General features: G+C 45.6%; 11 non-coding genes across 11 annotated transcripts; 2 read left to right on the top strand and 9 right to left on the bottom strand.

The window, feature by feature from the left end:
- Window positions 1-35: 35 nt before the first annotated feature.
- On the bottom strand, window positions 36-108 carry trnav-cac (transfer RNA valine (anticodon CAC)). Its single transcript has one exon. It is a non-coding gene; the product is annotated as a tRNA-Val (tRNA).
- Window positions 109-2,259: 2,151 nt separating this feature from the next.
- On the bottom strand, window positions 2,260-2,332 carry trnav-aac (transfer RNA valine (anticodon AAC)). The gene has a single exon. It is a non-coding gene; the product is annotated as a tRNA-Val (tRNA).
- Window positions 2,333-4,919: 2,587 nt separating this feature from the next.
- Window positions 4,920-5,009, top strand: trnap-ugg (transfer RNA proline (anticodon UGG)). The gene is given in 2 exon segments: window positions 4,920-4,955; window positions 4,974-5,009. It is a non-coding gene; the product is annotated as a tRNA-Pro (tRNA).
- A 1,459-nt stretch (window positions 5,010-6,468) lies between these two features.
- Window positions 6,469-6,540, bottom strand: trnav-cac (transfer RNA valine (anticodon CAC)). The gene has a single exon. It is a non-coding gene; the product is annotated as a tRNA-Val (tRNA).
- Window positions 6,541-8,698: 2,158 nt separating this feature from the next.
- On the bottom strand, window positions 8,699-8,771 carry trnav-cac (transfer RNA valine (anticodon CAC)). Its single transcript has one exon. It is a non-coding gene; the product is annotated as a tRNA-Val (tRNA).
- Window positions 8,772-15,130: 6,359 nt separating this feature from the next.
- On the bottom strand, window positions 15,131-15,203 carry trnav-aac (transfer RNA valine (anticodon AAC)). Its single transcript has one exon. It is a non-coding gene; the product is annotated as a tRNA-Val (tRNA).
- A 2,397-nt stretch (window positions 15,204-17,600) lies between these two features.
- trnav-aac (transfer RNA valine (anticodon AAC)) lies at window positions 17,601-17,673 on the bottom strand. The gene has a single exon. It is a non-coding gene; the product is annotated as a tRNA-Val (tRNA).
- Window positions 17,674-19,825: 2,152 nt separating this feature from the next.
- Window positions 19,826-19,898, bottom strand: trnav-aac (transfer RNA valine (anticodon AAC)). Its single transcript has one exon. It is a non-coding gene; the product is annotated as a tRNA-Val (tRNA).
- Window positions 19,899-20,744: 846 nt separating this feature from the next.
- On the top strand, window positions 20,745-20,834 carry trnap-ugg (transfer RNA proline (anticodon UGG)). The gene is given in 2 exon segments: window positions 20,745-20,780; window positions 20,799-20,834. It is a non-coding gene; the product is annotated as a tRNA-Pro (tRNA).
- Window positions 20,835-22,294: 1,460 nt separating this feature from the next.
- trnav-aac (transfer RNA valine (anticodon AAC)) lies at window positions 22,295-22,367 on the bottom strand. Its single transcript has one exon. It is a non-coding gene; the product is annotated as a tRNA-Val (tRNA).
- Window positions 22,368-24,519: 2,152 nt separating this feature from the next.
- On the bottom strand, window positions 24,520-24,592 carry trnav-aac (transfer RNA valine (anticodon AAC)). The gene has a single exon. It is a non-coding gene; the product is annotated as a tRNA-Val (tRNA).
- Between the last annotated feature and the right edge of the window lie 185 nt (window positions 24,593-24,777).

Raw genomic sequence — 24,777 nt, 5'->3', positions numbered from 1 at the left:
AATAGTCAGCAACAGACTAAACTGGAAGTACGAGATGTTTCTGCTCGGTTTCGAACCGGGGACACTTCGCGTGTGAGGCGAATGTGATAACCACTACACTACAGAAACAGCTGGCAATCAACGGACGTGTACAATGTGCAACCTCACTGTGTTGCTGCAGATTCGCATGGTGAGGCTGAGAGGCTAGGCCAGTTATTACAAGGCGACTGCTGTTTCTTTCAAAAACAGATGTTTCAACATATAAAACCACGAGATGTAGAAATTAGATCGAACTTAACATGATCTGCGTTAACTTCACAGGGACGTGACCCATCTAATCCACAGAGCCAAAGTGGAGAATTGAACTGACTGGAGAGTTGCATCTTAACGCTGACCTTCCGGACCTCGGCCTCCTGAAATGTTCCAAAGAAGCTCAACAAACACTCGAGGAACAGCAGCGCATCTTTCCACTGGGCTCAATACAGCTTTCACACTCATAGTGTGTGCAACAGTCTCACACTGTAAATGCTGCCCCCATTCTGTGTGTCCTTCCATCGCAGATTTGGGTTTGAATCTTGTTTCCACTTCTTCTTTGTATCCGGGCGGTAGTTGTTGAGAGCTGGCACAGACACAGCGGCTGGAATGGCCTCATACTGTGGTGTAATTATTCTCTCATTCGATGATCACCTCACTCTGTGGCCAGGGAACCCTAGGCCTTTTCTCATTTAATCTCTCCTGACTTGCACCCTGTCAGAGCGCTTTCCTGTTGTTCTGTTTGCTCCCACCAGGATTTGACTTGGTTAAAACGTCCGACATTTCTAACCCGTCCCGGTTTTAATGAAAGGTGATGGTGAAAGACAAGCTTTGTTGTCCTGTCGACAAATTCCGCCTGACTCGCTGAGTTGTTCCAGTATTTTCCGCAGCTGTTAGATCGACTTTCGATGGCAATAACAGCGTGCTTCTGTTACTTTCCCGGGGCTCGTTGGTCTAGGGGTATGACATTCACTTACCTCTATTGACTTATTCCAGTAGATTCAGGCAGCTCTCTGTATGTTTCATTTTATTCAGTTCAACAACATCAGACTGTGTAATCTCTCTTCTCCCTCCACCATCTGTTTATTTCCATCAAGTTATTTTCATTCCTTCCATTGGCATGTTTTACCCTCAGCATTGCCCCCCTCCCCCCAGCCCATACCATCCTACTTGAGCAACCCTGTCGCCAATTGTTCGCTGACACACTGCTTACTTTGTTCTGCTATTAACACATTCTGATCTCTTGAGGCGCCACTATCAGCACCTTTGTTAGCCTTGATTAGCCTCATTTACATTCCCTTTTTCTTTCTGTCCGAGACATTTTCGTCATTTTCCACCTATTGCTGACCACTCTATCGAGGCCCAATAGGGCACGCCAACTCCGCCCCATCCACATTTGTCTGAATCTGACCCCATTTCCAGTTCTCCAGCTTTGACAAAGAGTCACCCAGGCCCGGAACGACCGCTGCCATCTCGCTCCACAGAGGCCGTCAGTCCTGCTGAGATTGTCCAGTATGTTCTGTTTTTGTTTCAGAATGAAGCATCCGCAGTAAGTTGCATTTGTCGTTCATTTAGACATGTTTGAGATGGTGAATAAGTAGGTTTATCTGCATTTGTAAATGCATGAAATTCTGTTGTGGATGAACTAGCTCCGCATATCCAAAATAAGAAGGTCCTTTTCTTCTCATTGCCTGTCGAAAATTCAGCGCTTGTGACTTAATGTGGAATTTAATTTGGTGGCTCATGAGAGACTAATCCTCATAATCCTCGAACATACGAGATGGGGGAACACAAGTACTTTGTGCAAACATTCCTCACACAACATGAGAAGCACTTGATGTTTCTACCCGGTATGGCCCGGGGACCTTTCGTATGTTAGGGGAATATGCTAACCACTACACTACAGAAACCGCTGGCGGTGCAGTAATCAATGGACTTGTGCAATGTTCAACCTCACTGTGTTGCTGCAGCTTCTCATGGTTCGTCTGAGAGGCCATGTCACTTATTACAAGAAGACAGCCGTTTCTTTAAAACCGATGTCTCAACTTATAAAACAATCAGGAATCGAACTTTACAGACCTGAAGATAAGTTATGTTTTACTTCAAGTGGAAGTCAAATTGAGAAGGCAGGGCTTTCGAAAATAACCACAACCAGACGGGCGCATGCATTTTGCTATTCCTCGTTGATGAAGACCAGTTACGAGATTGCGGCAATAGTCAGCAACAGACTAACCCGGTAGTACGAGATGTTTCTGCCCGGTTTCGAACCGAGAACTTTTCGCGTGTTAGGCGAATGTGATAACCACTACACTACAGAAACAGCAGGTAATCAACGGACGTGTACAATGTGCAACCTCACTGTGTTGCTGCAGATTCGCATGGTGCGGCTGAGAGGCTAGGCCACTTATTACAAGACGACTGCTGTTTCTTTCAAAAACAGATGTTTCAAAATATACAACCACGAGATGTAGAAATTAGATCGAACTTAACATGATCTGCGTTAACTTCACAGGGACGTGACCCATCTAATCCACAGAGCCAAAGTGGAGAATTGAACTGACTGGAGAGTTGCATCTTAACGCTGACCTTCCGGACCTCGGCCTCCTGAAATGTTCCAAAGAAGCTCAACATACACTCGAGGAACAGCAGCGCATCTTTCCACTGGGCTCAATACAGCTTTCACACTCATAGTGTGTGCAACCGTCTCACACTGTAAATGCTGCCCCCATTCTGTGTGTCCTTCCATCGCAGATTTGGGTTTGAATCTTGTTTCCACTTCTTCTTTGTATCCGAGCGGTAGTTGTTGAGAGCTGGCACAGACACAGCGGCTGGAATGGCCTCATACTGTGGTGTAATTATTCTCTCATTCGATGCTCACCTCACTCTGTGGCCAGGGAACCCTAGGCCTTTTTCTCATTTAATCTCTCCTGACTTGCACCCTGTCAGAGCGCTTTCCTGTTGTTCTGTTTGCTCCCACCAGGATTTGACTTGGTTAAAACGTCCGACATTTCTAACCCGTCCCGGTTTTAATGAAAGGTGATGGTGAAAGACAAGCTTTCTTGTCCTGTCGACAAATTCCGCCTGACTCGCTGAGTTGTTCCAGTATTTTCCGCAGATGTTAGATCGACTTTCGATGGCAATAACAGCGTGCTTCTGTTACTTTCCCGGGGCTCGTTGGTCTAGGGGTATGACATTCACTTACCTCTATTGACTAATTCCAGTTGATTCAGGCAGCCCTCTGTATGTTTCATTTTATTCAGTTCAACAACATCAGACTGTGTAATCTGTCTTCTCCCTCCACCATCTGTTTATTTCCATCAAGTTATTTTCATTCCTTCCATTGGTATGTTTTACCCTCAGCATTGCCCCCCTCCCCCCAGCCCATACCATCCTACTTGAGCAACCCTGTCGCCAATTGTTCGCTGACACACTGCTTACTTTGTTCTGCTATTAACACATTCTGATCTCTTGAGGCACCACTATCAGCAACTTTGTTAGCCTTGATTAGCCTCATTTACATTCCCTTTTTCTTTCTGTCCGAGACATTTTCGTCATTTTCCACCTATTGCTGACCACTCTATCGAGGCCCAATAGGGCACGCCAACCCCGCCCCATCCACATTTGCCTGAATCTGACCCCATTTCCAGTTCTCCAGCTTTGACAAAGAGTCACCCAGGCCCGGAACGACCGCTGCCATCTCGCTCCACAGAGGCCGTCAGTCCTGCTGAGATTGTCCAGTATGTTCTGTTTTTGTTTCAGAATGAAGCATCCGCAGTAAGTTGCATTTGTCGTTCATTTAGACATGTTTGAGATGGTGAATAAGTAGGTTTATCTGCATTTGTAAATGCATGAAATTCTGTTGTGGATGAACTAGCTCCGCATATCCAAAATAAGAAGGTCCTTTTCTTCTCATTGCCTGTCGAAAATTCAGTGCTTGTGACTTAATGTGGAATTATTTTAGTGGCTCATGAGAGACTAAACCTCATAATCCTCGAACATACGAGATGGGGAACACAAGTACTTTGTGCAAACATTCCTCACACAACATGAGAAGCACTTGATGTTTCTACCCGGTATGGCCCCGGGGACCTTTCGTATGTTAGGGGAATGTGCTAACCACTACACTACAGAAACCGCTAGCGGTGCAGGAATCAATGGACTTGTGCAATGTTCAACCTCACTGTGTTGCTGCAGCTTCTCATGGTTCGTCTCAGAGGCCATGTCACTTATTACAAGAAGACAGCCGTTTCTTTAAAACCGATGTCTCAACTTATAAAACAATCAGGAATCGAACTTTACAGACCTGAAGATAAGTTATGTTTTACTTCAAGTGGAAGTCAAATTGAGAAGGCAGGGCTTTCGAAAATAACCACAACCATACGGGTGCATGCATTTTGCTATTCCTCGTTGATGAAGACCAGTTATGAGATTGCGGCAATAGTCAGCAACAGACGAACCTGGTAGTACGAGATGTTTCTGCCCGGTTTCGAACCGCGGACTTTTCGCGTGTGAGGCGCATGTGATAACCACGACACTACAGAAAGAACTGGAAAGCAACGGACGTGTACAATGTGCAACCTCACTGTGCTGCTGCAGATTCGCATGGTGAGGCTGAGAGGCTAGGCCACGTATTACAAGACTACTGCCTTTTCTCATTTAATCTCTCCTGACTTGCACCCTGTCAGAGCGCTTTCCTGTTATTCTGTTTGCTCCCACCGGGATTTGACTTGGTTAAAACGTCCGACATTTCTAACCCGTCCCGGTTTTAATGAAAAGTGATGGTGAAAGACGAGCTGTGTTGTCCTGTCGACAAATCCCGCCTGACTCGCTGAGTTGTTCCAGTATCTTCCGCAGATGTTGGATCAACTTTCGATGGCTATAACAGCGTGCTTCTATGACATTACTGGGGCTCGTTGGTCTAGGGGTATGATTCTCGCTTTGGGTGTCGTGGTTTCGAAACTTGCGGGAGGTCCCGGGTTCAAATCCCGGACGAGCCCTTTGATCAGGTTTTCTGTTGGTCAGGCGATATGTTTTCTTCATTTCTTTCTGGCTCATTCGGCGGGATTCATTCACATTGGGTTTGCTTTGAGAAGCTGAGCTCACACGGCAGGGAACCAATAGGTTCGCGAGACAATCGGGACACTGTCTAAAAGCTTGTCTATGTGTGGACATTCACTTACCTCTATTGACTTATTCCAGTAGATTGAGGCAGCTCTCTGTATGTTTCATTTTATTCAGTTCAACAACATCAGACTGTGTAATCTCTCTTCTCCCTCCACCATCTGTTTATTTCCATCAAGTTATTTTCATTCCTTCCATTGGCATGTTTTACCCTCAGCATTGCCCCCCTCCCCCCAGCCCATACCATCCTACTTGAGCAATCTGATCCCTGTCGCCAATTGTTCGCTGACACACTGCTTACTTTGTTCTGCTATTAACACATTCTGATCTCTTGAGGTGCCACTATCAGCACCTTTGTTAGCCTTGATTAGCCTCATTTACATTCCCTTTTTCTTTCTGTCCGAGACATTTTCGTCATTTTCCACCTATTGCTGACCACTCTATCGAGGCCCAATAGGGCACGCCAACCCCGCCCCATCCACATTTGTCTGAATCTGACCCCATTTCCAGTTCTGCAGCTTTGACAAAGAGTCACCCAGGCCCGGAACGACCGCTGCCATCTCGCTCCACAGAGGCCGTCAGTCCTGCTGAGATTGTCCAGTATGTTCTGTTTTTGTTTCAGAATGAAGCATCCGCAGTAAGTTGCATTTGTCGTTCATTTAGACATGTTTGAGATGGTGAATAAATAGGTTTATCTGCATTTGTAAATGCATGAAATTCTGTTGTGGATGAACTAGCTCCGCATATCCAAAATAAGAAGGTCCTTTTCTTCTCATTGCCTGTCGAAAATTCAGTGCTTGTGACTTAATGTGGAATTTATTTTAGTGGCTCATGAGAGACTAATCCTCATAATCCTCGAACATACGAGATGGGGAACACAAGTACTTTGTGCAAACATTCCTCACACAACATGAGAAGCACTTGATGTTTCTACCCGGTATGGCCCCGGGGACCTTTCGCATGTTAGGGGAATGTGCTAACCACTACACTACAGAAACCGCTGGCGGTGCAGTAATCAATGGACTTGTGCAATGTTCAACCTCACTGTGTTGCTGCAGATTTTCATGGTTCGTCTAAGAGGCCATGTCACTTATTACAAGATGACTACCGTTTCTTTAAAACCGATGTCTCAACTTATAAAACAATCAGGAATCGAACTTTACCGACCTGAAGATAAGTTATGTTTTGCTTGAAGTGGAAGTTAAATTGAGAATGCAGGGCTTTGGTAAATAACCACAACCAGACGGGTGCATGCATTTTGCTATTCCTCGTTGATGAAGACCAGTTACGAGATTGCGGCAATAGTCAGCAACAGACTAAACTGGAAGTACGAGATGTTTCTGCCGGTTTCGAACCGGGGACCTTTCGCGTGTGAGGCAAATGTGATAACCACTACACTACAGAAACAGCTGGCAATCAACGGACGTGTACAATGTGCAACCTCACTGTGTTGCTGCAGATTCGCATGGTGAGGCTGAGAGGCTAGGCCACTTATTACAAGACGACTGCTGTTTCTTTCAAAAACAGATGTTTCAACATATAAAACCACGAGATGTAGAAATTAGATCGAACTTAACATGATCTGCGTTAACTACACAGGGACGTGACCCATCTAATCCACAGAGCCAAAGTGGAGAATTGAACTGACTGGAGAGTTGCATCTTAACGCTGACCTTCCGGACCTCGGCCTCCTGAAATGTTCCAAAGAAGCTCAACAAACACTCGAGGAACAGCAGCGCATCTTTCCACTGGGCTCAATACAGCTTTCACACTCATAGTGTGTGCAACAGTCTCACACTGTAAATGCTGCCCCCATTCTGTGTGTCCTTCCATCGCAGATTTGGGTTTGAATCTTGTTTCCACTTCTTCTTTGTATCCGGGCGGTAGTTGTTGAGAGCTGGCACAGACACAGCGGCTGGAATGGCCTCATACTGTGGTGTAATTATTCTCTCATTCGATGCTCACCTCACTCTGTGGCCAGGGAACCCTAGGCCTTTTCTCATTTAATCTCTCCTGACTTGCACCCTGTCAGAGCGCTTTCCTGTTGTTCTGTTTGCTCCCACCAGGATTTGACTTGGTTAAAACGTCCGACATTTCTAACCCGTCCCGGTTTTAATGAAAGGTGATGGTGAAAGACAAGCTTTCTTGTCCTGTCGACAAATTCCGCCTGACTCGCTGAGTTGTTGCAGTATTTTCCGCAGCTGTTAGATCGACTTTCGATGGCAATAACAGCGTGCTTCTGTTACTTTACCGGGGCTCGTTGGTCTAGGGGTATGACATTCACTTACCTCTATTGACTTATTCCAGTAGATTCAGGCAGCTCTCTGTATGTTTCATTTTATTCAGTTCAACAACATCAGACTGTGTAATCTCTCTTCTCCCTCCACCATCTGTTTATTTCCATCAAGTTATTTTCATTCCTTCCATTGGCATGTTTTACCCTCAGCATTGCCCCCCTCCCCCCAGCCCATACCATCCTACTTGAGCAATCTGATCCCTGTCGCCAATTGTTCGCTGACACACTGCTTACTTTGTTCTGCTATTAACACATTCTGATCTCTTGAGGCGCCACTATCAGCACCTTTGTTAGCCTTGATTAGCCTCATTTACATTCCCTTTTTCTTTCTGTCCGAGACATTTTCGTCATTTTCCACCTATTGCTGACCACTCTATCGAGGCCCAATAGGGCACGCCAACCCCGCCCCATCCACATTTGCCTGAATCTGACCCCATTTCCAGTTCTCCAGCTTTGACAAAGAGTCACCCAGGCCCGGAACGACCGCTGCCATCTCGCTCCACAGAGGCCGTCAGTCCTGCTGAGATTGTCCAGTATGTTCTGTTTTTGTTTCAGAATGAAGCATCCGCAGTAAGTTGCATTTGTCGTTCATTTAGACATGTTTGAGATGGTGAATAAGTAGGTTTATCTGCATTTGTAAATGCATGAAATTCTGTTGTGGATGAACTAGCTCCGCATATCCAAAATAAGAAGGTCCTTTTCTTCTCATTGCCTGTCGAAAATTCAGTGCTTGTGACTTAATGTGGAATTTATTTTGGTGGCTCATGAGAGACTAATCCTCATAATCCTCGAACATACGAGATGGGGGAACACAAGTACTTTGTGCAAACATTCCTCACACAACATGAGAAGCACTTGATGTTTCTACCCGGTATGGCCCCGGGGAGCTTTCGCATGTTAGGGGAATGTGCTAACCACTACACTACAGAAACCGCTGGCGGTGCAGTAATCAATGGACTTGTGCAATGTTCAACCTCACTGTGTTGCTGCAGCTTCTCATGGTTCGTCTGAGAGGCCATGTCACTTATTACAAGAAGACAGCCGTTTCTTTAAAACCGATGTCTCAACTTATAAAACAATCAGGAATCGAACTTTACAGACCTGAAGATAAGTTATGTTTTGCTTCAAGTGGAAGTCAAATTGAGAAGGCAGGGCTTTCGTAAATAACCACAACCAGACAGGTGCATGCATTTTGCTCTTCCTCGTTGATGAAGACCAGTTACTAGATTGCGGCAATAGTCAGCAACAGACTAACCCGGTAGTACGAGATGTTTCTGCCCCGTTTCGAACCGAGAACCTTTCGCGTGTGAGGCGAATGTGATAACCACTACACTACAGAAACAGCAGGGAATCAACGGACGTGTACAATGTGCAACCTCACTGTGTTGCTGCAGATTCGCATGGTGAGGCTGAGAGGCTAGGCCACTTATTACAAGACGACTGCTGTTTCTTTCAAAAACAGATGTTTCAACATATACAACCACGAGATGTAGAAATTAGATCGAACTTAACATGATCTGCGTTAACTTCACAGGGACGTGACACATCTAATCCACAGAGCCAAAGTGGAGAATTGAACTGACTGGAGAGTTGCATCTTAACGCTGACCTTCCGGACCTCGGCCTCCTGAAATGTTCCAAAGAAGCTCAGCAAACACTCGAGGAACAGCAGCGCATCATTCCACTGGGCTCAATACAGCTTTCACACTCATAGTGTGTGCAACCGTCTCACACTGTAAATGCTGCCCCCATTCTGTGTGTCCTTCCATCGCAGATTTGGGTTTGAATCTTGTTTCCACTTCTTCTTTGTATCCGAGCGGTAGTTGTTGAGAGCTGGCACAGACACAGCGGCTGGAATGGCCTCATACTGTGGTGTAATTATTCTCTCATTCGATGCTCACCTCACTCTGTGGCCAGGGAACCCTAGGCCTTTTCTCATTTAATCTCTCCTGACTTGCACCCTGTCAGAGCGCTTTCCTGTTGTTCTGTTTGCTCCCACCAGGATTTGACTTGGTTAAAACGTCCGACATTTCTAACCCGTCCCGGTTTTAATGAAAGGTGATGGTGAAAGACAAGCTTTGTTGTCCTGTCGACAAATTCCGCCTGACTCGCTGAGTTGTTCCAGTATTTTCCGCAGATGTTAGATCGACTTTCGATGGCAATAACAGCGTGCTTCTGTTACTTTCCCGGGGCTCGTTGGTCTAGGGGTATGACATTCACTTACCTCTATTGACTAATTCCAGTTGATTCAGGCAGCCCTCTGTATGTTTCATTTTATTCAGTTCAACAACATCAGACTGTGTAATCTCTCTTCTCCCTCCACCATCTGTTTATTTCCATCAAGTTATTTTCATTCCTTCCATTGGCATGTTTTACCCTCAGCATTGCCCCCTCCCCCCAGCCCACACCATCCTACTTGAGCAACCCTGTCGCCAATTGTTCGCTGACACACTGCTTACTTTGTTCTGCTATTAACACATTCTGATCTCTTGAGGCGCCACTATCAGCACCTTTGTTAGCCTTGATTAGCCTCATTTACATTCCCTTTTTCTTTCTGTCCGAGACATTTTCGTCATTTTCCACCTATTGCTGACCACTCTATCGAGGCCCAATAGGGCACGCCAACCCCGCCCCATCCACATTTGCCTGAATCTGACCCCATTTCCAGTTCTCCAGCTTTGACAAAGAGTCACCCAGGCCCGGAACGACCGCTGCCATCTCGCTCCACAGAGGCCGTCAGTCCTGCTGAGATTGTCCAGTATGTTCTGTTTTTGTTTCAGAATGAAGCATCCGCAGTAAGTTGCATTTGTCGTTCATTTAGACATGTTTGAGATGGTGAATAAGTAGGTTTATCTGCATTTGTAAATGCATGAAATTCTGTTGTGGATGAACTAGCTCCGCATATCCAAAATAAGAAGGTCCTTTTCTTCTCATTGCCTGTCGAAAATTCAGTGCTTGTGACTTAATGTGGAATTATTTTAGTGGCTCATGAGAGACTAAACCTCATAATCCTCGAACATACGAGATGGGGAACACAAGTACTTTGTGCAAACATTCCTCACACAACATGAGAAGCACTTGATGTTTCTACCCGGTATGGCCCCGGGGACCTTTCGCCTGTTAGGGGAATGTGCTAACTACTACACTACAGAAACCGCTGGCGGTGCAGTAATCAATGGACTTGTGCAATGTTCAACCTCACTGTGTTGCTGCAGATTTTCATGGTTCGTCTGAGAGGCCATGTCACTTATTACAAGAAGACAGCCGTTTCTTTAAAACCGATGTCTCAACTTATAAAACAATCAGGAATCGAACTTTACAGAACTGAAGATAAGTTATGTTTTGCTTTAAGTGGAAGTTAAATTGAGAAGGCAGGGCTTTCGAAAATAGCCACAACCATACGGGTGCATGCATCTTGCTATTCCTCGGTGATGAAGACCAGTTATGAGATTGCGGCAATAGTCAGCAACAGACTAACCTGGTAGTACGAGATGTTTCTGCCCGGTTTCGAAACGCGGACTTTTCGCGTGTGAGGCGGATGTGATAACCACTACACTACAGAAACAACTGGAAAGCAACGGACGTGTACAATGTGCAACCTCACTGTGCTGCTGCAGACTCGCATGGTGAGGCTGAGAGGCTCGGCCACGGATTACAAGACTACTGCCTTTTCTCATTTAATCTCTCCTGACTTGCACCCTGTCAGAGCGCTTTCCTGTTATTCTGTTTGCTCCCACCGGGATTTGACTTGGTTAAAACGTCAGACATTTCTAACCCGTCCCGGTTTTAATGAAAAGTGATGGTAAAAGACGAGCTGTGTTGTCCTGTCGACAAATCCCGCCTGACTCGCTGAGTTGTTCCAGTATCTTCCGCAGATGTTGGATCAACTTTCGATGGCTATAACAGCGTGCTTCTATGACATCACTGGGGCTCGTTGGTCTAGGGGTATGATTCTCGATTTGGGTGTCGTGGTTTCGAAACTTGCGGGAGGTCCCGGGTTCAAATCCCGGACGAGCCCTTTGACAAGGTTTTCTGTTGGTCAGGCGATATGTTTTCTTCATTTCTTTGCGGCTCATTCGGCGGGATTCATTCACATTGGGTTTGCTTTGAGAAGCTGAGCTCACACGGCAGGGAACCAATAGGTTCGCGAGACAATCGAGACACTGTCTAAAAGCTTGTCTATGTGTGGACATTCACTTACCTCTATTGACTTATTCCAGTAGATTCAGGCAGCTCTCTGTATGTTTCATTTTATTCAGTTCAACAACATCAGACTGTGTAATCTCTCTTCTCCCTCCACCATCTGTTTATTTCCATCAAGTTATTTTCATTCCTTCCATTGGCATGTTTTACCCTCAGCATTGCCCCCCTCCCCCCAGCCCATACCATCCTACTTGAGCAATCTGATCCCTGTCGCCAATTGTTCGCTGACACACTGCTTACTTTGTTCTGCTATTAACACATTCTGATCTCTTGAGGCGCCACTATCAGCACCTTTGTTAGCCTTGATTAGCCTCATTTACATTCCCTTTTTCTTTCTGTCCGAGACATTTTCGTCATTTTCCACCTATTGCTGACCACTCTATCGAGGCCCAATAGGGCACGCAAACTCCGCCCCATCCACATTTGTCTGAATCTGACCCCATTTCCAGTTCTCCAGCTTTGACAAAGAGTCACCCAGGCCCGGAACGACCGCTGCCATCTCGCTCCACAGAGGCCGTCAGTCCTGCTGAGATTGTCCAGTATGTTCTGTTTTTGTTTCAGAATGAAGCATCCGCAGTAAGTTGCATTTGTCGTTCATTTAGACATGTTTGAGATGGTGAATAAGTAGGTTTATCTGCATTTGTATATGCATGAAATTCTGTTGTGGATGAACTAGCTCCGCATATCCAAAATAAGAAGGTCCTTTTCTTCTCATTGCCTGTCGAAAATTCAGTGCTTGTGACTTAATGTGGAATTTATTTTGGTGGCTCATGAGAGACTAATCCTCATAATCCTCGAACATACGAGATGGGGGAACACAAGTACTTTGTGCAAACATTCCTCACACAACATGAGAAGCACTTGATGTTTCTACCCGGTATGGCCCCGGGGACCTTTCGCATGTTAGGGGAATGTGCTAACCACTACACTACAGAAACCGCTGGCGGTGCAGTAATCAATGGACTTGTGCAATGTTCAACCTCACTGTGTTGCTGCAGCTTCTCATGGTTCGTCTGAGAGGCCATGTCACTTACTACAAGAAGACAGCCGTTTCTTTAAAACCGATGTCTCAACTTATAAAACAATCAGGAATCGAACTTTACAGACCTGAAGATAAGTTATGTTTTGCTTCAAGTGGAAGTCAAATTGAGCAGGCAGGGCTTTCAAAAATAACAACAACCATACGGGTGCATGCATTTAGCTATTGCTCGTTGATGAAGACCAGTTACGAGATTGCGGCAATAGTCAGCAACAGACTAAACTGGAAGTACGAGATGTTTCTGCCCCGTTTCGAACCGGGGTCCTTACGTGTGTTAGGCGAATGTGATAACCACTACACTACAGAAACAGCAGGCAATCAACGGAAGTGTACAATGTGCAACCTCACTGTGTTGCTGCAGATTCGCATGGTGAGGCTGAGAGGCTAGGCCACTTATTACAAGACGACTGCTGTTTCTTTCAAAAACAGATGTTTCAACATATAAAACCACGAGATGTAGAAATTAGATCGAACTTAACATGATCTGCGTTAACTTCACAGGGACGTGACCCATCTAATCCACAGAGCCAAAGTGGAGAATTGAACTGACTGGAGAGTTGCATCTTAACGCTGACCTTCCGGACCTCGGCCTCCTGAAATGTTCCAAAGAAGCTCAACAAACACTCGAGGAACAGCAGCGCATCTTTCCACTGGGCTCAATACAGCTTTCACACTCATAGTGTGTGCAACAGTCTCACACTGTAAATGCTGCCCCCATTCTGTGTGTCCTTCCATCGCAGATTTGGGTTTGAATCTTGTTTCCACTTCTTCTTTGTATCCGAGCGGTAGTTGTTGAGAGCTGGCACAGACACAGCGGCTGGAATGGCCTCATACTGTGGTGTAATTATTCTCTCATTCGATGCTCACCTCACTCTGTGGCCAGGGAACCCTAGGCCTTTTCTCATTTAATCTCTCCTGACTTGCACCCTGTCAGAGCGCTTTCCTGTTGTTCTGTTTGCTCCCACCAGGATTTGACTTGGTTAAAACGTCCGACATTTCTAACCCGTCCCGGTTTTAATGAAAGGTGATGGTGAAAGACAAGCTTTGTTGTCCTGTCGACAAATTCCGCCTGACTCGCTGAGTTGTTCCAGTATTTTCCGAAGATGTTAGATCGACTTTCGATGGCAATAACAGCGTGCTTCTATTACTTTCCCGGGGCTCGTTAGTCTAGGGGTATGACATTCACTTACCTCTATTGACTAATTCCAGTTGATTCAGGCAGCCCTCTGTATGTTTCATTTTATTCAGTTCAACAACATCAGACTGTGTAATCTCTCTTCTCCCTCCACCATCTGTTTATTCCATCAAGTTATTTTCATTCCTACCATTGGTATGTTTTACCCTCAGCATTGCCCCCCTCCCCCCAGCCCATACCATCCTACTTGAGCAACCCTGTCGCCAATTGTTCGCTGACACACTGCTTACTTTGTTCTGCTATTAACACATTCTGATCTCTTGAGGCGCCACTATCAGCACCTTTGTTAGCCTTGATTAGCCTCATTTACATTCCCTTTTTCTTTCTGTCCGAGACATTTTCGTCATTTTCCACCTATTGCTGACCACTCTATCGAGGCCCAATAGGGCACGCAAACTCCGCCCCATCCACATTTGTCTGAATCTGACCCCATTTCCAGTTCTCCAGCTTTGACAAAGAGTCACCCAGGCCCGGAACGACCGCTGCCATCTCGCTCCACAGAGGCCGTCAGTCCTGCTGAGATTGTCCAGTATGTTCTGTTTTTGTTTCAGAATGAAGCATCCGCAGTAAGTTGCATTTGTCGTTCATTTAGACATGTTTGAGATGGTGAATAAGTAGGTTTATCTGCATTTGTAAATGCATGAAATTCTGTTGTGGATGAACTAGCTCCGCATATCCAAAATAAGAAGGTCCTTTTCTTCTCATTGCCTGTCGAAAATTCAGTGCTTGTGACTTAATGTGGAATTTATTTTGGTGGCTCATGAGAGACTAATCCTCATAATCCTCGAACATACCAGATGGGGGAACACAAGTACTTTGTGCAAACATTCCTCACACAACATGAGAAGCACTTGATGTTTCTACCCGGTATGGCCCCGGGGACCTTTCGCAAGTTAGGGGAATGTGCTAACCACTACACTACAGAAACCGCTGGCGGTGCAGTAATCAATGGACTTGTGCAATGTTCAACCTCACTGTGTTGCTGCAGCTTCTCATGATTCGTCTGAGAGGCCATGTCACTTACTACAAGAAGACAGCCGTTTCTTTAAAACCGATGTCTCAACTTATAAAACAATCAGGAATCGAACTTTACAGACCTGAAGATAAGTTATGTTTTGCTTCAAGTGGAAGTCAAATTGAGAATGCAGGGCTTTCGTAAATAACCACAACCAGACGGGTGCATGCATTTTGCTATTCCTCGTTGATGAAGACCAGTTACGAGATTGCGGCAATAGTCAGCAACAGACTAAACTGGAAGTACGAGAAGTTTCTGCCCGGTTTCGAACCGGGGACCTTACGTGTGTTAGGCGAATGTGATAACCACTACACTACAGAAACAGCTGGCAATCAACGGACGTGTACAATGTGCAACCTCACTGTGTTGCTGCAGATTCGCATGGTGAGGCTGAGAGGCTAGGCCACTTATTACAAGACGACTGCTGTTTCTTTCAAAAACAGATGTTTCAACATATAAAACCACGAGATGTAGAAATTAGATCGAACTTAACATGATCTGCGTTAACTTCACAGGGACGTGACCCATCTAATCCACAGAGCCAAAGTGGAGAATTGAACTGACTGGAGAGCTGCATCTTAACGCTGACCTTCCGGACCTCGGCCTCCTGAAATGTTCCAAAGAAGCTCAACAAACACTCGAGGAACAGCAGCGCATCTTTCCACTGGGCTCAATACAGCTTTCACACTCATAGTGTGTGCAACCGTCTCACACTGTAAATGCTGCCCCCATTCTGTGTGTACTACCATCGCAGATTTGGGTTTGAATCTTGTTTCCACTTCTTCTTTGTATCCGGGCGGTAGTTGTTGAGAGCTGGCACAGACACAGCGGCTGGAATGGCCTCATACTGTGGTGTAATTATTCTCTCATTCGATGCTCACCTCACTCTGTGGCCAGGGAACCCTCGGCCTTTTCTCATTTAATCTCTCCTGACTTGCATCCTGTCAGAGCGCTTTCCTGTTGTTCTGTTTGCTCCCACCAGGATTTGACTTGGTTAAAACGTCCGACATTTCTAACCCGTCCCGGTTTTAATGAAAGGTGATGGTGAAAGACAAGCTTTGTTGTCCTGTCGACAAATTCCGCCTGACTCGCTGAGTTGTTCCAGTATCTTCCGCAGATGTTGGATCAAATTTCGATGGATATAACAGCGTGCTTCTATGACATCCCTGGGGCTCGTTGGTCTAGGGGTATGATTCTCGCTTTGGGTGTCATGGTTTCGAAACTTGCGGGAGGTCCCGGGTTCAAATCCCGAACGAGCCCTTTGATAAGGTTTTCTGTTGGTCAGGCGATATGTTTTCTTCATTTCTTTGCGGCTCATTCGGCGGGATTCATTCACATTGGGTTTGCTTTGAGAAGCTGAGCTCACACGGCAGGGAACCAATAGGTTCGCGAGACAATCGGGACATTGTCTAAAAGCTTGTCTATGTGTGGACATTCACTTACCTCTATTGACTTATTCCAGTTGATTCAGGCAGCTCTCTGTATGTTTCATTTTATTCAGTTCAACAACATCAGACTGTGTAATCTCTCTTCTCCCTCCACCATCTGTTTATTTCCATCAAGTTATTTTCATTCCTTCCATTGGCATGTTTTACCCTCAGCTTTGCCCCCCTCCCCTCAGCCCATACCATCCTACTTGAGCAATCTGATCACTGTCGCCAATTGTTCGCTGACACACTGCTTACTTTGTTCTGCTATTAACACATTCTGATCTCTTGAGGCGCCACTATCAGCACCTTTGTTAGCCTTGATTAGCCTCATTTACATTCCCTTTTTCTTTCTGTCCGAGACATTTTCGTCATTTTCCACCTATTGCTGACCACTCTATCGAGGCCCAATAGGGCACGCCAACCCCGCCCCATCCACATTAGTCTGAATCTGACCCCATTTCCAGTTCTGCAGCTTTGACAAAGAGTCACCCAGGCCCGGAACGACCGCTGCCATCTCGCTCCACAGAGGCCGTCAGTCCTGCTGAGATTGTCCAGTATGTTCTGTTTTTGTTTCAGAATGAAGCATCCGCAGTAAGTTGCATTTGTCGTTCATTTAGACATGTTTGAGATGGTGAATAAGTAGGTTTATCTGCATTTGTAAATGCATGAAATTATGTTGTGGATGAACTAGCTCCGCATATCCAAAATAAGAAGGTCCTTTTCTTCTCATTGCCTGTCGAAAATTCAGTGCTTGTGACTTAATGTGGAATTTATTTTGGTGGCTCATGAGAGACCAATCCTCATAATCCTCGAACATACGAGATGGGGGAACACAAGTACTTTGTGCAAACATTCCTCACACAACATGAGAAGCACTTGATGTTTCTACCCGGTATGGACCCGGGGACCATTCGCATGTTAGGGGAATGTGCTAACCACTACACTACAGAAACCGCTGGCGGTGCAGTAATCAATGGACTTGTGCAATGTTCAACCTCACTGTGTGCCTGCAGATTCTCATGGTTCGTCTGAGAGGCCATGTCACTTATTACAAGAAGACAGCCGTTTCTTTAAAACCGATGTCTCAACTTATAAAACAATCAGGAATCGAACTTTACAGACCTGAAGATAAGTTATGTTTTGCTTGAAGTGGAAGTTACATTGAGAATGCAGGGCTTTCGTAAATAACCACAACCAGACGGGTGCATGCATTTTGCTATTCCTCGTTGATGAAGACCAGTTACGAGACTGCGGCAATAGTCAGCAACAGACTAAACTGGAAGTACGAGATGTTTCTGCCCGGTTTCGAACCGGGGACCTTTCGCGTGTTAGGAGAATGTGATAACCACTACACTACAGAAACAGCTGGCAATCAACGGACGTGTACAATGTGCAACCTCACTGTGTTGCTGCAGATTCGCATGGTGAGGCTGAGAGGCTAGGCCACTTATTACAAGACGACTGCTGTTTCTTTCAAAAACAGATGTTTCAACATATAAAACCACGAGATGTAGAAATTAGATCGAACTTAACATGATCTGCGTTAACTTCACAGGGACGTGACCCATCTAATCCACAGAGCCAAAGTGGAGAATTGAACTGACTGGAGAGTTGCATCTTAACGCTGACCTTCCGGACCTCGGCCTCCTGAAATGTTCCAAAGAAGCTCAACAAACACTCGAGGAACAGCAGCGCATCTTTCCACTGGGCTCAATACAGCTTTCACACTCATAGTGTGTGCAACAGTCTCACACTGTAAATGCTGTCCCCATTCTGTGTGTCCTTCCATCGCAGATTTGGGTTTGAATCTTGTTTCCACTTCTTCTTTGTATCCGAGCGGTAGTTGTTGAGAGCTGGCACAGACACAGCGGCTGGAATGGCCTCATACTGTGGTGTAATTATTCTCTCATTCGATGCTCACCTCACTCTGTGGCCAGGGAACCCTAGGCCTTTTCTCATTTAATCTCTCCTGACTTGCACCCTGTCAGAGCGCTTTCCTGTTGTTCTGTTTACTCCCACCAGGATTTGACTTGGTTAAAACGTCCGACATTTCTAACCCGTCCCGGTTTTAATGAAAGGTGATGGTGAAAGACAAGCTTTGTTGTCCTGTCGACAAATTCCGCCTGACTCGCTGAGTTGTTCCAGTATTTTCCGCAGATGTCAGATCGACTTTCGATGGCAATAACAGCGTGCTTCTGTTACTTTCCCGGGGCTCGTTGGTCTAGGGGTATGACATTCACTTACCGCTATTGACTAATTCCAGTTGATTCAGGCAGCCCTCTGTATGTTTCATTTTATTCAGTTCAACAACATCAGACTGTGTAATCTCTCTTCTCCCTCCACCATCTGTTTATTTCCATCAAGTTATTTTCATTCCTTCCATTGGTATGTTTTACCCTCAGCATTGCCCCCCTCCCCCCAGCCCATACCATCCTACTTGAGCAACCCTGTTGCCAATTGTTCGCTGACACACTGCTTACTTTGTTCTGCTATTAACACATTCTGATCTCTTGAGGCGCCACTATCAGCTCCTTTGTTAGCCTTGATTAGCCTCATTTACATTCCCTTTTTCTTTCTGTCCGAGACATTTTCGTCATTTTCCACCTATTGCTGACCACTCTATCGAGGCCCAATAGGGCACGCCAACCCCGCCCCATCCACATTTGTCTGAATCTGACCCCATTTCCAGTTCTGCAGCTTTGACAAAGAGTCACCCAGGCCCGGAACGACCGCTGCCATCTCGCTCCACAGAGGCCGTCAGTCCTGCTGAGATTGTCCAGTATGTTCTGTTTTTGTTTCAGAATGAAGCATCCGCAGTAAGTTGCATTTGTCGTTCATTTAGACATGTTTGAGATGGTGAATAAGTAGGTTTATCTGCATTTGTAAATGCATGAAATTCTGTTGTGGATGAACTAGCTCCGCATATCCAAAATAAGAAGGTCCTTTTCTTCTCATTGCCTGTCGAAAATTCAGTGCTTGTGACTTAATGTGGAATTTATTTTGGTGGCTCATGAGAGACTAATCCTCATAATCCTCGAACATACGAGATGGGGGAACACAAGTACTTTGTGCAAACATTCCTCACACAACATGAGAAGCACTTGATGTTTCTACCCGGTATGGCCCCGGGGAGCTTTCGCATGTTAGGGGAATGTGCTAACCACTACACTACAGAAACCGCTGGCGGTGCAGTAATCAATGGACTTGTGCAATGTTCAACCTCACTGTGTGCCTGCAGATTCTCATGGTTCGTCTGAGAGGCCATGTCACTTATTACAAGAAGACAGCCGTTTCTTTAAAACCGATGTCTCAACTTATAAAACAATCAGGAATCGAACTTTACAGACCTGAAGATAAGTTATGTTTTGCTTGAAGTGGAAGTTAAATTGAGATTGCAGGGCTTTCGTAAATAACCACAACCAGACGGGTGCATGCCTTTTGCTATTCCTCGTTGATGAAGACCAGTTACGAGACGGCGGCAATAGTCAGCAACAGACTAAACTGGAAGTACGAGATGTTTCTGCCCGGTTTCGAACCGGGGACCTTTCGCGTGTTAGGCGAATGTGATAACCACTACACTACAGAAACAGCTGGCAACCAACGGACGTGTACAATGTGCAACCTCACTGTGTTGCTGCAGATTCGCATGGTGAGGCTGAGAGGCTAGGCCACTTATTACAAGACGACTGCTGTTTCTTTCAAAAACAGATGTTTCAACATATAAAACCACGAGATGTAGAAATTAGATCGAACTTAACATGATCTGCGTTAACTTCACAGGGACGTGACCCATCTCATCCACAGAGCCAAAGTGGAGAATTGAACTGACTGGAGAGCTGCATCTTAACGCTGACCTTCCGGACCTCGGCCTCCTGAAATGTTCCAAAGAAGCTCAACAAACACTCGAGGAACAGCAGCGCATCTTTCCACTGGGCTCAATACAGCTTTCACACTCATAGTGTGTGCAACCGTCTCACACTGTAAATGCTGCCCCCATTCTGTGTGTACTACCATCGCAGATTTGGGTTTGAATCTTGTTACCACTTCTTCTTTGTATCCGGGCGGTAGTTGTTGAGAGCTGGCACAGACACAGCGGCTGGAATGGCCTCATACTGTGGTGTAATTATTCTCTCATTCGATGCTCACCTCACTCTGTGGCCAGGGAACCCTAGGCCTTTTCTCATTTAATCTCTCCTGACTTGCACCCTGTCAGAGCGCTTTCCTGTTGTTCTGTTTGCTCCCACCAGGATTTGACTTGGTTAAAACGTCCGACATTTCTAACCCGTCCCGGTTTTAATGAAAGGTGATGGTGAAAGACAAGCTTTGTTGTCCTGTCGACAAATTCCGCCTGACTCGCTGAGTTGTTCCAGTATCTTCCGCAGATGTTGGATCAAATTTCGATTGCTATAACAGCGTGCTTCTATGACATCTTTGGGCTCGTTGGTCTAGGGGTATGATTCTCGCTTTGGGTGTCGTGGTTTCGAAACTTGCGGGAGGTCCCGGGTTCAAATCCCGGACGAGCCCTTTGATAAGGTTTTCTGTTGGTCAGGCGATATGTTTTCTTCATTTCTTTGCGGCTCATTCGGCGGGATTCATTCACATTGGATTTGCTTTGAGAAGCTGAGCTCACACGGCAGGGAACCAATAGGTTCGCGAGACAATCGGGACATTGTCTAAAAGCTTGTCTATGTGTGGACATTCGCTTATCTTTATTGACTTATTCCAGTAGATTCAGGCAGCTCTCTGTATGTTTCATTTTATTCAGTTCAACAACATCAGACTGTGTAATCTCTCTTCTCCCTCCACCATCTGTTTATTTCCATCAAGTTATTTTCATTCCTTCCATTGGCATGTTTTACCCTCAGCATTGCCCCCCTCCCCTCAGCCCATACCATCCTACTTGAGCAATCTGATCCCTGTCGCCAATTGTTCGCTGACACACTGCTTACTTTGTTCTGCTATTAACACATTCTGATCTCTTGAGGCGCCACTATCAGCACCTTTGTTAGCCTTGATTAGCCTCATTTACATTCCCTTTTTCTTTCTGTCCGAGACATTTTCGTCATTTTCCACCTATTGCTGACCACTCTATCGAGGCCCAATAGGGCACGCCAACCCCGCCCCATCCACATTTGTCTGAATCTGACCCCATTTCCAGTTCTGCAGCTTTGACAAAGAGTCACCCAGGCCCGGAACGACCGCTGCCATCTCGCTCCAGAGAGGCCGTCAGTCCTGCTGAGATTGTCCAGTATGTTCTGTTTTTGTTTCAGAATGAAGCATCCGCAGTAAGTTGCATTTGTCGTTCATTTAGACATGTTTGAGATGGTGAGTAAGTAGGTTTATCTGCATTTGTAAATGCATGAAATTCTGTTGTGGATGAACTAGCTCCGCATATCCAAAATAAGAAGGTCCTTTTCTTCTCATTGCCTGTCGAAAATTCAGTGCTTGTGACTTAATGTGGAATTTATTTTGGTGGCTCATGAGAGACTAATCCTCATAATCCTCGAACATACGAGATGGGGGAACACAAGTACTTTGTGCAAACATTTCTCACACAACATGAGAAGCACTTGATGTTTCTACCCGGTATGGCCCCGGGGACCTTTCGCGTGTTAGGGGAATGTGCTAACCACTACACTACAGAAACCGCTGGCGGTGCAGTAATCAATGGACTTGTGCAATGTTCAACCTCACTGTGTGCCTGCAGATTCTCATGGTTCGTCTGAGAGGCCATGTCACTTATTACAAGAAGACAGCCGTTTCTTTAAAACCGATGTCTCAACTTATAAAACAATCAGGAATCGAACTTTACAGACCTGAAGTTAAGTTATATTTTGCTTCAAGTGGAAGTTAAATTGAGAATGCAGGGCTTTCGTAAATAACCACAACCAGACGGGTGCATGCATTTTGCTATTCCTCGTTGATGAAGACCAGTTACGAGATTGCGGCAATAGTCAGCAACAGACTAAACTGGAAGTACGAGATGTTTCTGCCCGGTTTCGAACCGGGGACCTTTCGTGTGTTAGGCGAATGTGATAACCACTACACTACAGAAACAGCTAGCAATCAATGGACGTGTACAATGTGCAACCTCACTGTGTTGCTGCAGATTCGCATGGTGAGGCTGAGAGGCTAGGCCACTTATTGCAAGACGACTGCTGTTTCTTTCAAAAACAGATGTTTCAACATATAAAACCACGAGATGTAGAAATTAGATCGAACTTAACATGATCTGCGTTAACTTCACAGGGACGTGACCCATCTAATCCACAGAGCCAAAGTGGAGAATTGAACTGACTGGAGAGTTGCATCTTAACGCTGACCTTCCGGACCTCGGCCTCCTGAAATGTTCCAAAGAAGCTCAACAAACACTCGAGGAACAGCAGCGCATCTTTCCACTGGGCTCAATACAGCTTTCACACTCATAGTGTGTGCAACAGTCTCACACTGTAAATGCTGCCCCCATTCTGTGTGTCCTTCCATCGCAGATTTGGGTTTGAATCTTGTTTCCACTTCTTCTTTGTATCCGAGCGGTAGTTGTTGAGAGCTGGCACAGACACAGCGGCTGGAATGGCCTCATACTGTGGTGTAATTATTCTCTCATTCGATGCTCACCTCACTCTGTGGCCTTGGAACCCTAGGCCTTTTCTCATTTAATCTCTCCTGACTTGCACTCTGTCAGAGCGCTTTCCTGTTGTTCTGTTTACTCCCACCAGGATTTGACTTGGTTAAAACGCCCGACATTTCTAACCCGTCCCGGTTTTAATGAAAGGTGATGGTGAAAGACAAGCTTTGTTGTCCAGTCGACAAATTCCGCCTGACTCGCTGAGTTGTTCCAGTATTTTCCGCAGATGTTCGATCGACTTTCGATGGCAATAACAGCGTGCTTCTGTTACTTTCCCGGGGCTCGTTGGTCTAGGGGTATGACATTCACTTACCTCTATTAACTAATTCCAGTTGATTCAGGCAGCCCTCTGTATGTTTCATTTTATTCAGTTCAACAACATCAGACTGTGTAATCTCTCTTCTCCCTCCACCATCTGTTTATTTCCATCAAGTTATTTTCATTCCTTCCATTGGCATGTTTTACCCTCAGCATTGCCCCCCTCCCCCCAGCCCATACCATCCTACTTGAGCAACCCTGTCGCCAATTGTTCGCTGACACACTGCTTACTTTGTTCTGCTATTAACACATTCTGATCTCTTGAGGCGCCACTATCAGCACCTTTGTTAGCCTTGATTAGCCTCATTTACATTCCCTTTTTCTTTCTGTCCGAGACATTTTCGTCATTTTCCACCTATTGCTGACCACTCTATCGAGGCCCAATAGGGCACGCCAACCCCGCCCCATCCACATTTGTCTGAATCTGACCCCATTTCCAGTTCTCCAGCTTTGACAAAGAGTCACCCAGGCCCGGAACGACCGCTGCCATCTCGCTCCAGAGAGGCCGTCAGTCCTGCTGAGATTGTCCAGTATGTTCTGTTTTTGTTTCAGAATGAAGCATCCGCAGTGAGTTGCATTTGTCGTTCATTTAGACATGTTTGAGATGGTGAATAAGTAGGTTTATCTGCATTTGTAAATGCATGAAATTCTGTTGTGGATGAACTAGCTCCGCATATCCAAAATAAGAAGGTCCTTTTCTTCTCATTGCCTGTCGAAAATTCAGTGCTTGTGACTTAATGTGGAATTTATTTTGGTGGCTCATGAGAGACTAATCCTCATAATCTTCGAACATACGAGATGGGGGAACACAAGTACTTTGTGCAAACATTCCTCACACAACATGAGAAGCACTTGATGTTTCTACCCGGTATGGCCCCGGGGACCTTTCGCGTGTTAGGGGAATGTGCTAACCACTACACTACAGAAACCGCTGGCGGTGCAGTAATCAATGGACTTGTGCAATGTTCAACCTCACTGTGTGCCTGCAGATTCTCATGGTTCGTCTGAGAGGCCATGTCACTTATTACAAGAAGACAGCCGTTTCTTTAAAACCGATGTCTCAACTTATAAAACAATCAGGAATCGAACTTTACAGACCTGAAGATAAGTTATATTTTGCTTCAAGTGGAAGTTAAATTGAGAATGCAGGGCTTTCGTAAATAACCACAACCAGACGGGTGCATGCATTTTGCTATTCCTCGTTGATGAAGACCAGTTACGAGATTGCGGCAATAGTCAGCAACAGACTAAACTGGAAGTACGAGATGTTTCTGCCCGGTTTCGAACCGGGGACCTTTCGTGTGTTAGGCGAATGTGATAACCACTACACTACAGAAACAGCTGGCAATCGACGGACGTGTACAATGTGCAACCTCACTGTGTTGCTGCAGATTCGCATGGTGAGGCTGAGAGGCTAGGCCACTTATTGCAAGACGACTGCTGTTTCTTTCAAAAACAGATGTTTCAACATATAAAACCACGAGATGTAGAAATTAGATCGAACTTAACATGATCTGCGTTAAC

This window comes from Scyliorhinus torazame, chromosome 5 (genome assembly GCF_047496885.1).
Source record: "Scyliorhinus torazame isolate Kashiwa2021f chromosome 5, sScyTor2.1, whole genome shotgun sequence".
Taxonomy (NCBI): domain Eukaryota; kingdom Metazoa; phylum Chordata; class Chondrichthyes; order Carcharhiniformes; family Scyliorhinidae; genus Scyliorhinus; species Scyliorhinus torazame.
The sequence above is the reverse complement of the archived record's forward strand: the minus strand, read 5'-3'. Positions and strand labels throughout refer to the sequence as shown.